At 31.1% G+C, this 15,161-nt stretch overlaps 1 protein-coding gene across 1 annotated transcript in view; it reads left to right on the top strand.

The window, feature by feature from the left end:
- Nucleotides 1-15,161, top strand: part of LOC145270272 (uncharacterized) — a 102,474-nt gene that overhangs the window by 43,228 nt on the left and 44,085 nt on the right. The gene's annotated exons all lie outside the window — the stretch shown is intronic.

Genomic DNA, 15,161 nt, shown 5'->3' with positions numbered 1-15,161 from the left:
TATATTTTAAGGAAGATTTTTTTAATCGGAAGTTCATAGAGTTTTATTCAAGTTTGTTTTAAAAAGCGGAATCATTATTTCTATTAGACTGCAATAAAAATAAATGTTTAAGATTTTTTTAAGAATCAAAATTCCTGAAGCGCAAAATAAACTGCTTTTCTTTTCAGATTATTTTAAACGTTATTCAAAGAGATTTTTTAAAAGCGTAAGAAATAAATTACCTTTCATATTTGATTGCAATAAAAAAAAAACGTATTTTAATATTTAACATAATTTTTAAGTTGTTAAATTATATCTTAAAAAGTTTTTAGAAAAAAAGAAACTTACCTTTCATTCAGGGATTAAAATACGAGAAAAGTGTCGTTTTTTCTTTTGTGTTCAAAACAGAAAATTTGTTTTGTTTGTTAGGATTTCTTTAGTAAATTAATACAATTTTTGTTTTGTGTGTCCAATTCATTAAGAAATAAAACATATGAAAATAATGAAATTTAAAATATGAAAGTCACGATTTAAACGTGCAATTATTTAAAAAAAAAAAATCAACTGCTCAAGAACAATGAATCTATGTTGATCGTACCACGGTGAAATCATTATTTCGTTCCTTGTGTAAAAATGTCCGTTCCGTTTTCATATCAAGTTTAGATTATATTTGTCAAATCTTAAACCTTTTGGGGTATTTCTATTATAATTTTTTTTTTATTTCGTCTTCAATTCATTAAAAAATAAATATATGAATCTTTAAAAATCAAGTTTATTTTTTAGATTAAACATTTCATTATTATTTGGAGTAGTCGAACTACAGTTCACATCCAAAATGTGAACAGTAGTCTAATTAATCCAAATAATCCTCATATTAAAAAAAATATATATATGTAAAACTGAATATTTAACATAATCAACTCAAATAAGAGGAAGGAATTGCAAAAAAGGCAAAGTCAGTCAAATGACAAAAATAGATTTGGACAAAGAAATTAAGCAATGACGTCATGATTACGTAATGGGACTTGCAACTCGATTCGGTTAAATTACGATGAACATCCTCACTCATGATTCCAAAGTTAAACCTGCTAATTAACCTACGTGTTTTACACAAAATCAGCATTACAGTAACGAGGAAAGTGTAGTAGTACCTGTTTCTAATTTGTTTGCCCATTTCAATCATGTTTCGCGTTATCATCATTGTAGCGATTTCAAGAGAGGATTTACTTAAACGTGCTAATTATTAGCCTGCGTGTTTTACATAAAATCAGCATTTAACGAATAACGATAAAGGATTAGTACATGTTTCTAACATGTTTACTCATTTCAATCATGTTTCGCGTTATCATCATTTCAAGAAAGGCTTTATTTGTCACGGGTTGTGCTCTCCCATGCATTATGCCTCCTTTGATAGGGAAATAGTGTGATGTTGTAAAATGTCGGCCCTCTTGCACTTTAGGCCACTGGAAAGTAGGAAGATAGAAAAGGAACAGCAGTCGTCTGACACCGGTTGAAAGAATGCAATTTGATTGGATAGAGAAATTATGACGTCATTACCATGAAATATTGATAAAAATTGAAATTGTTGAAAAAGAATTGGAAAAGAATTTAATAACTAAGTATTTAATAATAAATAGTATTTTTAGAATTAAAAAAAAAATTAAGTTAAGATAGAATTTAAGAATTGAAATTATTGTAAAAGAATTTAATAAGCATTTAATAATAGTATAAAAATAATTAATGTAGAAGCATTTTTAAAAGTTAGTCATTTAAGTAACAATTCGATCGCTGACTTATAGTGAACTATTTTACTTTTATTTTAAACTACATTTTATATTCAATTAAATATTACCGCGTACAATAATATGTATCAGAGAACAATATCAGTTATAATTATTTTTGGTTGGTTAAAAAAAAACAACTGTTTTATACTAAATATAAACAAGTACTTTTTATCATGCATGTATTTATTTATTTCTAAAACTATCATTTATTAAAAAAAAAATGTTTTCTAATACTGTCAATTTCAATAGCGTATCTTTTTATTGTTTCTAATTAATTAAAATTACGCGTAAAACATTGTTTAAGAAATTGTTTATTAATAAAATGACGTCATAATTTCTCTATCCAATCAATGGCATTCTTTCAACCAGTGTCAGACGACTGCTGTCCCTTTTCTATCTTCCTTATTTCCAGTTGCCTAAAGTGCAAGAGGGCCAAACTGTCTGTGCTCCCGGGTGTGAATATGGTAGAGAATAGAAAAGGACACAAATCAATATTTTACAATCTACTGCTCGCTGTGTGACTTGCTCAAACACTCTTTTATTTAAAATGTTAACTCTCGAACATAAACGTGAATAAACGAGACTTGGTCGGTCATTTTGGGTCTCAACGATGATTTGTCTTGTTCTATTGTTAATGATAGAAACTTAACAAAACAGGGTGTCAGAACAAGGGATTTACTAATAGTATCTTTCATAGGTAAGTGATTTTTTGGAATTTATATCGATTTTTTTATAATCGAAGTAAGTAAAATTCCGTTGATTTTCTTCAAATCTTTTTTTTTAAGAAAACCGATTTAAAAAAAAAACAAATATTGTATAATTTGCTATTAAATCTGTTTTTTTTTCTTTTTTTTTTGTCTTTGCTCCTTTAATTGAAACAAAAATTAGGATTTGAATTACATTTTTCAAGTAGTTATAAGCGGGTAATGATAGCTATGGGTAATGATGTGGTTTTCTAAATTTTTTCACCGCAAGCTGACCAGAAGATGACCACATTCGTTGGAAAAATGGATAAACTCGAAAATCTATTAATTGCTTCAGACATTAACGACAACAAAAGGGAAAGCTACTTTTCTCCATTATGTACTAAACTTGTAGACATTTTTTACAATTTTACAGAAAAGAATAGGCATTACAGAAAATAAATTGCTTATATCAAACGAATACAATTTTTTTTTAAAAAGTCATTTACCTATCATTTTGCCAGAAAAAAAAACTCCACTTCATCCGAAAATGTCGAATTTCACTTGCAAAGCCCGGACGTCAGTCTACACACGTACAACACTAGGCTACCACGTGCGATGTTAAAAATACTGACCGTTCAACAGAGATATGTTCATATTCTGAAGTTACAATAAAGGCTTACAGGAAATACTTAACACTTAACCTAAGTTCAGGACGGGCGACGTACCGCAGACATGAAACAAAAAGAACTAAACACACTTAACGGTAGCGATAGGTGTGTCAGAATTTGGGGGGGGGGGGGTTACACCCCTAACAAAAAACAGCGAATAAAATATTTAAAAAAAAAACTCGTAATTTCTCTTTATAAAATGGGTTGTTTATTTTCTTTAAGAAATATACTTCCACAATAAACTCTTAAAATCGTTTAAAAAATAATAGAACTATTTTTTCTTCTCAAAACCAGTGTTTACAAAGTGTCTGCGCGCCTTTATGCAGCCATTTTGTTTACGTAATGAAATTAATTGAATTTTACGAGTTATTTTTTTTTTTATTCAATTTAAAAATCTATCAAAATTTTTCTATTGGTTCAATTTTTACGATATTTTCAGGTTAAATGTGAAATTTTATGCTCGTTCCAATAAAACGAATATAATCTTCTGGACAAGCGTTTCTTTTGAATTCACCCCCCCCCCCCATTTTGAAATGTCTATTAAAATGAAAATAATTAATTTTCTCACCTCAAATTTATATATCACAAATTTAAGATAAAAGATCAATAGCTAAAATAAGCTAATTTAAAACAAAACAAAAAACCCAGTTATTTGCAAATTTACCTATAAATTACAAAGTTTTAAACCTTTTTTTAAACAACATTGAATTTTTTAAGTGAAACCTTTTAATATTCTTATACTGCAGAGAAAGTTTTGTTTAATTACGACAATTAATTGTATTTCATTCAATTTTATTTTGTAGATATTTTTAAAAAAATCACTCCATAAATAAAATATATTAAATCAAAAACTCATGTATTTCTTTGAGAAAAGAAAAAAAAAATCCTCGACTCGTTTTAGTAAGTAAAATGTGACTAGTTTTTACCTATGCTGACACATATTTCTTCACGCACACGGCTAGACGACTAACACGAACGTCCAGTTTTTATGTCATTCTGTCCATCCGTATTTCCAAACAAGAACAAATATCACTTCCGGCGTTTCGCTTACAACGTAACAATGGTTACGTAATAGTGGGGTTTTCAAATAGTTGTTTAAAAAATTCTTTTATTTAAAAATAATGGAATCTACAATATAAATATGGATAAATTCTTAACAATGAAGTATGTAAGTATCCATTGAATAGTATTTTTTATAGGTAAGTGATTTTTTGGAATTTATATATGTATATGTTTATCAGAACAAGTTAAAATACGTTGATTTTCTTTAAATATTTTTTAAAGAAAACCGATTAAAAAACACAAATATTGCATAATTTTCTATTAAGCCTGTTATTTTTTTAAAATTTGGTCTGTGCTCCTTTAATTGAAAAAAAGGGCTTGAATTACATTTTTCAAGTAGTTATAAGCTTTGAAAGATAGGAGGTCGAATTATTCAATTTTTGCACGCATTTTTAATGTCGGTTTCTGACACACCGACAGTAGCGATGATAACAACTGCCGCACACCCCAAAATACCATAAAAATATCAATAGCTGTGGTAAAGAAAACTGCTGTAGATGTCGACAGCAAAATAGCTGCCACGAACCCTCAAATACCCGCACACGCGGCAGACAAAAAAGATGTCGGACAGCTTACTTGCCAATATTATGAATAATTTTCAACACTCAACTTGTCCAGCACAAGGTAAGAATATAAAAAAGGGTAAATGTGTCAAATAGCTGACCCTAATTGGGTTGCCTGACTATAATAAATATTTGAAGCCGAACGTCCCTCCAAAAAGCCAAACTGATAAGTGTAGACAAATGTTCACAAAGAAAAAAGCAAGAGTGAAAAAAAAAAGAATGAAAAATATATGTATTTTTCATGTAATTATTTGTGTTTTTCGTGGGCATATGTAGATTGGTGATGTTTTACACCCACGCATTTCACACACACACACACATATATATATAATATATATATATATATAATATATATATGTGTGTATATGTATGTGTGTGTGTGTGTGTGCGTGTGAGTTAAAAACACCAACAATCTACTCATGCACATGAATAAATAACAATAATCACGTGAAATGAAATCAGAAGCTTCCAATCACATGACGACATAAAAGGTTAAACCGGCAATACACTCTCCCTTTCTTCATAGTTCCTGCTGACAGCACATCCCTCGTCATTGGAACGTGATAAACTATCCGAGATGGCTATCTCTACATGTGATACACAAGTTTTTACCTCATCCATACATGGACGCGCGCTCCAACTACGAACTTCAACACGTATCCACTGAACACTTTTCATCAATGTTTCTACACAGAAACGCTTTTAACTACTAACCACTTTCCTTTTTTTATTGCGTTTTTACCCCAAACAAAGCAATTTTCATGTAGGGCTCAGTTGCACTTTGATGTAGGTTGGTTGGCTGTTTTTGTTTTACGGCATATCAACCGTTTTCAGGTTATTTAATGCCGAATCCAGTGATTCAGAATTTCTTTTTTAATAAAATATATATTTTTTCAAGTCGGTTTCTATTTAATCCAAAATTGGGACCCTAACAGGTACTACCACTCCGGGTCAGAGTGGACCTTGGAGCAATGGCAATTAAGGGGTGGCTCCACACTCCCCAAAGCCCGCAAACTGGGGCCTTACCATCGGATATAGTTTAAGCTCATATCCAGGACCATTTGATGTAGGGGGCTACTATCTGGGACATAATTGCAGGGATACTGTGTTGGGAGTTGAGCAGCAATATGTTTGTTAATATAACATTTGTACGTCTGTATGTCAGTACAGTAAGGGTAGCATGCACCCGGGAAGGAATTCCAAAGTCTACCATTAAAATACTTCTTACACGGGCAGAGGGATGCAACATTTCCTCGGTGGGATAGAGGCTGAATCCAGCTGAAACGTAGGAACCTATTAGGTTGGCGGCTCTCCTTTGAACCCTTCTAGGAGTAAGAAACTAGTATTAGATGTACCACCCCAAATACTCCATACATGGACGAATTGTGACCGTGTAGATTTACAGGATACATTTAGGCTTAAGTATCTTTATAGCATGGTAAAGAGAGCCTAGCTTCCTTGGAGCAGCTGCGGCAATACCCTTGATGTATCTGTTCGAGCTCAGGTTCCCTTTGAACGTTAAGCCGAGGAGTCTGAACAAATTACTTTCAGGCAATGTCTCATCAGTCACAACTATTAATGGGTGAAAAGGCTTCTTGTAATCATAAAAGAAAAGAAACTTAGTCTTGCAAGCATTGAATGTTACTATCCATTTTTGTCCCCACTACAGTCTGGAGGTCTTCCTCTAGGATTTTCGACATTGACGTAGATATGTGTTCGTACATTTTCCTTACGTGCCATTATAGAGTGTGGTGTTATATACGCATTCCAAAACCAATTTTATCATGGATGTCCTTTATGATTACCACGAATAATAAAGATCGACCCTTGAGGTACAGCCCCATTTGCATCATATTGTTCGGACGACCGCGATTCCTCTCTTATGTAAAAAGGATTTAATTATGTTAAATATTCGTCCAATGATTCCATATGATCAGATTTTCCTGAGGAGAGCCTTGTGCCATACTTTGTCAAAAGACTTAGATATATCTAGGGCTTCCACCCTACCTTCCCTGCCTTATCTAGTGCATGGTAAATACGTTCAGAGATTACAGTTACGATATCAGCAGTAAAACAGGCTTGCCTAAATCCATATTGTTCGTCTCACTCTAAAGTGGTGGGCAAGGGCTTGATCAATTGTGGACTCATATTTTGGCGAAAAGAGGGAGGGGATGAATGTGGCAATAATTTATTGGGCCAGTTCTTTCGCCAGAATTCTTGTAAACTGGTACCACAGAAGCAGGTTTCCTGCAGTCAGAAAAAGCAAAATTTGTTAAGGCATTTGTTAAAGAGTTTGAAGAGAACTAAAGCAATCTCAGCGGATCATTTCTTGAGAAGTAAAGCCGAAATGAGATCAGGTGCAAATGCTTTTGATTGTTCGATGTTGCTTAATATTTTTTCAGAAATCTCGACTTCCTTATTTCCATCGTTCAATGCCTTTTCTGATGATTTCTCTTAGCTGTCGCTATTTCTTTTTTGCAAATATTTCTAAAAACTTTTGCCTGTGTGTCCTGGACTTGTGTCAGATAAATCTGTGGCATGCATGGCGCTTAAGCAATGGCAGCTACGCAAGTAGAAGTAAAGAGAGGGGTTTGCTATAGAACTTCTGTGTGCTTCAATTGCCGCTTTAAATCTGTGGCATGCATGCTGCCTAAGCAATGGCAGATGCCCAAGCTAAAGTATTTCATTGGAGATGTAGAGTTTGCTATAGAACTTCCGTGTGGGAACATTGATCTGCAAGAAAAGAACAGATTTTTACCCGATGGCTTTCCAATCAACTTTCTACTTTGCCGTTTTGAGTAATGTCTCTTCAGCTTTGCGTTGAGAGTTTAAAGTGATTTCTACCATTATCACAGCGTGATAAGCATTCCGACCTTGGCTATGGGCATTCCAAAGTAAGCTGTGTTATATCGAATTCATTTAAGTTTTATTCTAATGTTCCAGTAAGAATATTTTACTTGGTATAGTTTACAACGCTTATAATCGATTTTCATAATAAAGCAAATCTAAATTTATGCATTTTCATATTTATACATTACTAGCGGGGGTTACCCAGCGTTGCCCAGGTGTTTGGAGGTGTGTGTGTGTTTAAAAAAACGTGGCAAAAGAGAAAAAAGTTTTAGTAGGAAGGTAGGGTTGAACCCCGAAGCCTTGACGCGAAATTGAAACGAAAGGGGAAAAAGCCAGCCACGTAATTATATCGGCCACGAGGGGAAAGGATTGGATAAGCGTGTTAAGTTAAGGGTTAAAAGTGAGTCAAAGAGGTTTGATTGACAGGTGGCCACTTAATGAGGTCATCACGGGAGCATTCCGATGACGTGGCCGTTTTTTATTTACTGCAGGACAGCTTTTTGGTGTTTGTTTACTTTGTTTCAATGCTGAGCAGTTTTGGCTTCCCCAAGATGATGGGGGAAACTAGCTCCCCATTTAAAGGGGATTGTCCAAATTGAATAGCAATTGTCTGATATAAGGAGAAACTCCACTTTGATCAAAGCTGATTGCTTTTGGACGTTCCCGGCGATCGCGACCGGAACAATGACGCCAGCTCAAAATTAGTTTAGCTTTTATTATACGAAAAAGCCGAATTCACATGCGGCGGTCCAAATATTTAGATTTTCAAAGTTGGGCAAATTAAATAGACAGTCGGGCCCCGTTATTAACTCGTAGATATTATGATTTCAACGTGATATAAAAAGTTGTAAGAACTCGCCGGAAAAAAGCCTTTTGTAGACATACACAAAAATGCACACACACACACACACACACACACACACACACAAACACACAAGGTTGAAAAAATAAATACAAACTAAGTATATATTGAATATCTTTATGTAATGAAAACAAGGTTGAAAATAAAAATAAATACAAACTAAGTATATATTGAATATATTTATGTGATAAAAGGTTGAAAGTAAATACACCAAAACCAAAGTATATATTCTATATCTTTATGTGATAAAAACAAAGGTTGAAAATAAATAAACCAAAACCAAAGTATATATTGAATATCTTTATGTGAGGAAAACAAAGTTGAAAACAAAAAATAAATAAACAAAAATAAGTATATATTGAATATCCTTATGTAATGAAAACAAGGTTGAAAATACAAAATAAACAAAAAAATAAGTATATATTGAATATTTTTATATGATGAAAACAAGGTAAAAAAAGCCAGAGCCAGGAATAACGTTTGTTAACGTTGAACTGATTTCCAATTTGACACAATCTCTGCATAAACTCCCTACGTAATTTTTGGTTGAAGACGGTGGCATCACTACACAGTTTCAATCGACGTTTAATAAATTGTTTTCCTATCATGTTAAGATGAGAACAGTAATTGCATTGTTATGAGGTGTCTGTCAATGACAACATGAGCCTAACAGGAAGTAATTAGTGGCGAACTCCCCTGATGTATAAGTATCAGCGATATATATATATATATATATATATATATATATATATATATATATATATATATATATATATATATATATATATATACACACACATCGAAAACATTTGCATTTCGGTTTGAGCTTAAAAACATTGTAAAGATTCCATATATATATATATATATATATATATATATATAAATGAAATCTTTACAATGTAATTAACGTATTTTATTCCCTAAAATATATATTTTTAAAAGAAATATATATATATATATATATATATATATATAAATACGTTAGTTACATTGTAAAGATTTCATATATAAATATATATATATATATATATATATATATATATATATATATATATGAGCAAACAGTAAATAAAACATGTAAAAAATACTTTGAAATGAGTTAAAAACATATTTAATCTGAAAAGGAAACACTAGATAAGTGGATAGTCCTTAATCCGTGGAGTTTCGAAGAAATACTTTCCTTCTCATCAGAGGGTAGGAATTAGCAAAATACGGGATCGGATTTTGCATGCAAAAGTATTTGATGAAACAACATGTAAGTCAAAGATCTTACTTGATCACACAAAAAAGTGAAGTAGAAGGAATATGGTGAAGAAAAAGTTGATTACATATAAATATATATATATCGCAGACATTTGCATTTTGTTAGGAGCTGGAAGAATAACTTTTCTTAATGCACACTACCATTATAATCCACTACGAACTTTAAACAATTTAACAATTCGTGCAAATGACATTGGTCATATTGGAAATATTCACCATCAAAATAACCTGGAACAAGAAAGGATGCTTTTATGGAAGCAACTTGTTGAGCGTCAGATTAAGGAAATAGTTTGCAGTCATCCCAATGTTATTTATGGACACCTGAGCTTGATACAAAGAGGTATGGAAATTGGAAGTAGTCCATCGACAGAAATTCCACTCCATGAATCAGTAACTAATGTCTTATTGAGAGCGTGGCCAAGACAAATTTTATAAATTATGGATTATTTAAACGATATGGTTGCCAGGCAGATGATAGATGGGCTTTAAAATATCGAACATCAAAGAAGGTAGCATCAGAGCAGAAGTTCGCACTGGCAGACAAGTCAAATCTCCATTTTAATGATTCCACACACGCTACTAGGCTATCTGGTGTAAAAAGGTCGAACCAAGAACAGCATTTTTTGTTGAACACAGCAAGAGGTGGAAGGGTACATTCTCCACTTTACCCTACGATTACAATTCAGAAAGAAAAAAATGGAGAAAGCGGTGAATTCAGTTAAGTGACAAAAATACATTATGAAAGTTGCAAATTATCTAACTTGATTAGAGTAAACTTATGTGACCTTATGGTTTCAAACGTAATCCTGTTAGGCGTATACGCAGAACCCAGAGAACAACAACTAACGTGTAGTATCTGTTCCTGTTTTGAGGTCTCGTGTGTGCCATGATTCGGGTTATCATTATTCTGGCGGGAAAACACAGTCGTTACTTGTCATGAAGTGCATTCTCCCATGCATTTACTTCTCCATTGAAATAATGTCAACGTGTCTTTCTCGGTGATTTTTATATGAGAGTGCCCCCTCCATTAAGTAGTTTTTTTTCCATATAAAACGTGTTAAATCTCCGCAGAATTGTAAACTCGTAAAAACTACTTGTTTCTACTTTTTTTATTAGCTTTTATTCTTTATCAATAAATTGTTTTCTTTTTTATATGTTTCATCCTTATCACTGCCATTAAATTGTCTAAAAAAAGCTGTTTCGACATTAAATTAAAATGAAAGTGTAGTACCTGTTTCTGGTTTGTGCTGTTATACCTGTTGTGTTTATATACTCATAACAACCCTGTTTCGCATTATTATTATTATTATTATTGTTATTATTATTATTAATATTATTATCATTATTAATGTTATTATTATTATTATTATTATTGTTATTATTATTGTTATTATTATTATTATTATTATCATTATTATTATCATTATTATTATTATTATCATTATTATTATTATTATTATTATCATTATTATTATCATTATTATTATTATTATTATCATTATTATTATCATTATTATTATTATTATCATTATTATTATTATTATCATTATTATTATTATTATTATCATTATTATTATTATCATTATTATTATTGTTATTATTATCATTATTATTATTATTATTATTATCATTATTATTATTATTATCATTATTATTATTGTTATTATTATTATTATTATCATTATTATTATCATCATTATTATTATCATTATTTGTCTGTGTCTCATGAGTTGCATTATTCCATACATTATTTCCTCCTTCAAAATGAATGCTGATGTTCCATTAAGGTTCATAAAGAGTCATAAATATTCGAATGTTCCATGTAAGTTCTTTATCTCTCAAACACTGAGTTAGTAAAGGAATTGAGAACATAATTTTCCTTTCCCCAATTAATAATTTTTATACATTGTAGTATATATTTCATTTTGGTCTCTTGGTTTTACTGGATTCCAGAACAAGAATTTATCTAGTCTGGTGGAGTATCCAGCTTTGTGCTGTTACTTGAGGTAATATCACTTGGAGAAAGTGCACCATTCCTCGTAAAAGCTAATGTGGATTAACCATAGTGAGGATATCTAATTTGGGCAGAGAATACTATGTGATTTTGAATATTTGGTCAGGGTTTACTTCTATTGAAATGTATCCTCATACCAGGTTGTTCTGACAAACCCCTGTACAGAGAGACCTTAGAAACTCGAGGATAGTGTCTAGTAGGCATTCAAGTTCTCAGTGTGAGTTCTCATATGTTTCAGTAAATTTGTTTTTTGAATAGCAGAATATTCACATATTTTACAAGCATATGGTTTTTCACCACTGTGAATTCTCATATGGGTACGTAAATTTGATTTGAAATAACAAGAATATTCACAAATATCACAAGAATATGGCTTTTCCCCAGTGTGAGTTCTCATATGTCTCACTAAACTTGATTTCGCAGAACAAGAATATGCACACATTCTACAAGAATATGGTTTTTTCCCAGTATGAGTTCTAATATGTTTCACTAAACTTGATTTCGCAGAAAGAGCATATGGACACATTCTACAAGAATATGGCTTTCCTTTAGTATGAGTTCTAATATGTTTCACTAATTGTGATTTCCGTAAACAAGAATATTCAGACATATTACAAGTATATGGTTTTTCGCCAGTGTGAATTTTCTTATGCATCACTAAATCTGGTTTCCTAGAAAAAGAATATCCACACACTCCACAAGAATATGGTTTCTCCCCAGTGTGAATTTTCATATGTGACTTTAAATATGATTTTCTAGAACATGAATAATCACACACTTCACATAAATATGTCTTTTTCTCTGTGTGAGTTTTCATATGTGTTATTAAATTTATTTCATCGGAACAAGTATATTCACATTTTTCACAAGAATATGAATTTTCTGCACTGTGAGTTTCCATAAGTGTTATTGAATTTGACTCATCAGAAGAAATATATTCACATATTTCACGAGAATATGAATTTTCTGCACTGTGAGTTTCCATATGTGTTATGAAATCTGATTCATCAGAACAAGTATATTCACATATTTCACAAGAATATGAATTTTCTGCACTGTGAGTTTCCATATATGTTATTGAATTTGACTCATCAGAAGAAATACATTCACATATTTCACGAGAATATGAATTTTCTGCACTGTGAGTTTCCATATGTGTTATGAAATCTGATTCATCAGAACAAGTATATTCACATATTTCACAAGAATATGAATTTTCTGCACTGTGAGTTTCCACATATGTTATTGAATTTGACTCATCAGAAGAAATATATTCACATATTTCACGAGAATATGCACCTTCTGCACCGTGAGTTATTATATGTATTACTAAATTTGTTTTATTTGAACAAGTATATTCACATATTTCACAAGAATATGAATTTTCTGCACTGTGAGTTTCCATATGCGTTATGAAATCTGATTCATCAGAACAAGTATATTCACATATTTCACAAGAATGCATCTTAGCACCAGTAAATGTTTATAAAAATAATGATCAGTTCAAATACCTCTTTTCATCAGTAAATGTTTAGAAAAATAATGATCAGTTCAAATACGTCTTTTCATCAGTAAATGTTTAGAAAAATAATGATCAGTTCAAATACATCTTTTCGTCAGTTAATGTTTAGAAAAATAATGATCAGTTCAAATATCTCTTTTCATCAGTTAATGTTTAGAAAAATAATGATCAGTTAAAATACATCAATTAACCAGTAAATGTTTATAAAAATGATCAGTTCAAATGCATCTTTTCACCAGTAAATGTTTATAAACATAATGATCAGTTCAAATCCATCTGTTGACCAGTAAACGTTTATAAAAATAATGATTAGTTCAAATACGTCTTTTCATCAGTAAATGTTTAGAAAAATAATGATCAGTTCAAATACATCTTTTCATCAGTAAATGTTTAGAAAAATAATGATTAGTTCAAATAAATATTTTCACCAGTAAATGTTTAGAAAAATAATGATCAGTTCAAATACATCTTTTCACCAGTAAATATTTATAAAAATAATTAGTTCAAATGCATGTTTACCAGTAAATGTTTAGAAAAATAATTAGTTCAAATACATTTGTTGGCCAGTATATGTTTAGAAAAATAATGATCAGCTCAAATACATCTTTTCACCAGTAAATGTTTAGAAAAATAATGATCAGTTCAAATACATCTTTTCACCAGGAAATGCTTATAAAAATAATGATCAGTTCAAATACACCTGTTGACGAGTAAATGTTTAGAAGATAATGATCGGTTCAAATACATCTGTTGACCAGTAAATGTTTATAAAAATAATGATCTGTTCAAATACATCTGTTTACAGTAAATGTTTAGAAAAATAATGATCAGTTTAAATACAACACCAGTAAATGTTTAGAACAATAATGATCAGTTCAAATAATCTTTTCACCAGTAAATGTTTAGAAAAGAAATGACCAGTTCAATGTCAGCAAAATTGTTCAACCATGAATATCTGCAAATAAAAATAGATTAAATTTATTTTTTTTTGTATTTACATTCAGTTCGATTTATTTTTGTCTCCGTTTACATGGTATTCATTATCACACGTTAATACGTTTTACTTTGAATGAGAATTTCAAACTGAGATTTGATTCATTCTTTTGACTGTCGCTATCATTTACATGTAATTGACTTTTTTTAGTGAACGTTTTCTATCCAAATAACGAAAGACTGGTTCAATTATACTTTGATACGTAGAGCTTTCAGGAGTGATACACCTAGCGGACTGTACTCTAAAATAGATAGGATCAGGAAAATATTCATTAAAATTGTGATCAAGATCTTATTAAAAAAGGGAGGTTTTAAATTATGAAAATAAATATGCTTTTAAAATGTATACTTTATTTCAAATTACATTTTTGAGAAAAGTGTATAATTGAAAGACAGATTGTAAGTATTATCATAACTAGTTTCCATTTTTTTTTTTTTTTACACAGGCATCACCACATTATCAAGGCCAAGAGGCAACTCAAGGATAAGGGTTAAAGAGTGTACAGTAGAAATTGGACAATATAGTAATCGATAGTAATGAAAATTCGGTAAATTTGATAACTTATATGGAATAGCTCATCAAGAACTTATTTACGTTAGACTTGAAGACAACCATATTGCAGTCAGCCGGAAAGCAGGAAAACAGAAGACAATTTCACAGGCGTGCAGTTCTAAGAAAGAGGCTTTGTTCATGGAATCTACGTTTAGGTTTAGGCACAGATAAAGAATGAGGGGGAATTATTGATAGTGTTTTCAGCTAGACGAGTGTGTCTTGTGAAAGTTTAGCGAGGGGGGACCATAGACTGAAGTCGAACACTTTCCATGAAAATAACGATACATCAGAGACAAACTCGCAACATCTCTTCTGTGAGATAGAGGTTGCAGGGAAGAGAAAAGGACATCTCCTACAAGGCT

The sequence above is a fragment of the Euprymna scolopes genome, chromosome 46 (genome assembly GCF_053919585.1).
Source record: "Euprymna scolopes isolate OS-2025 chromosome 46, ASM5391958v1, whole genome shotgun sequence".
In the NCBI taxonomy this organism is placed as follows: domain Eukaryota; kingdom Metazoa; phylum Mollusca; class Cephalopoda; order Sepiida; family Sepiolidae; genus Euprymna; species Euprymna scolopes.
The sequence above is the reverse complement of the archived record's forward strand: the minus strand, read 5'-3'. Positions and strand labels throughout refer to the sequence as shown.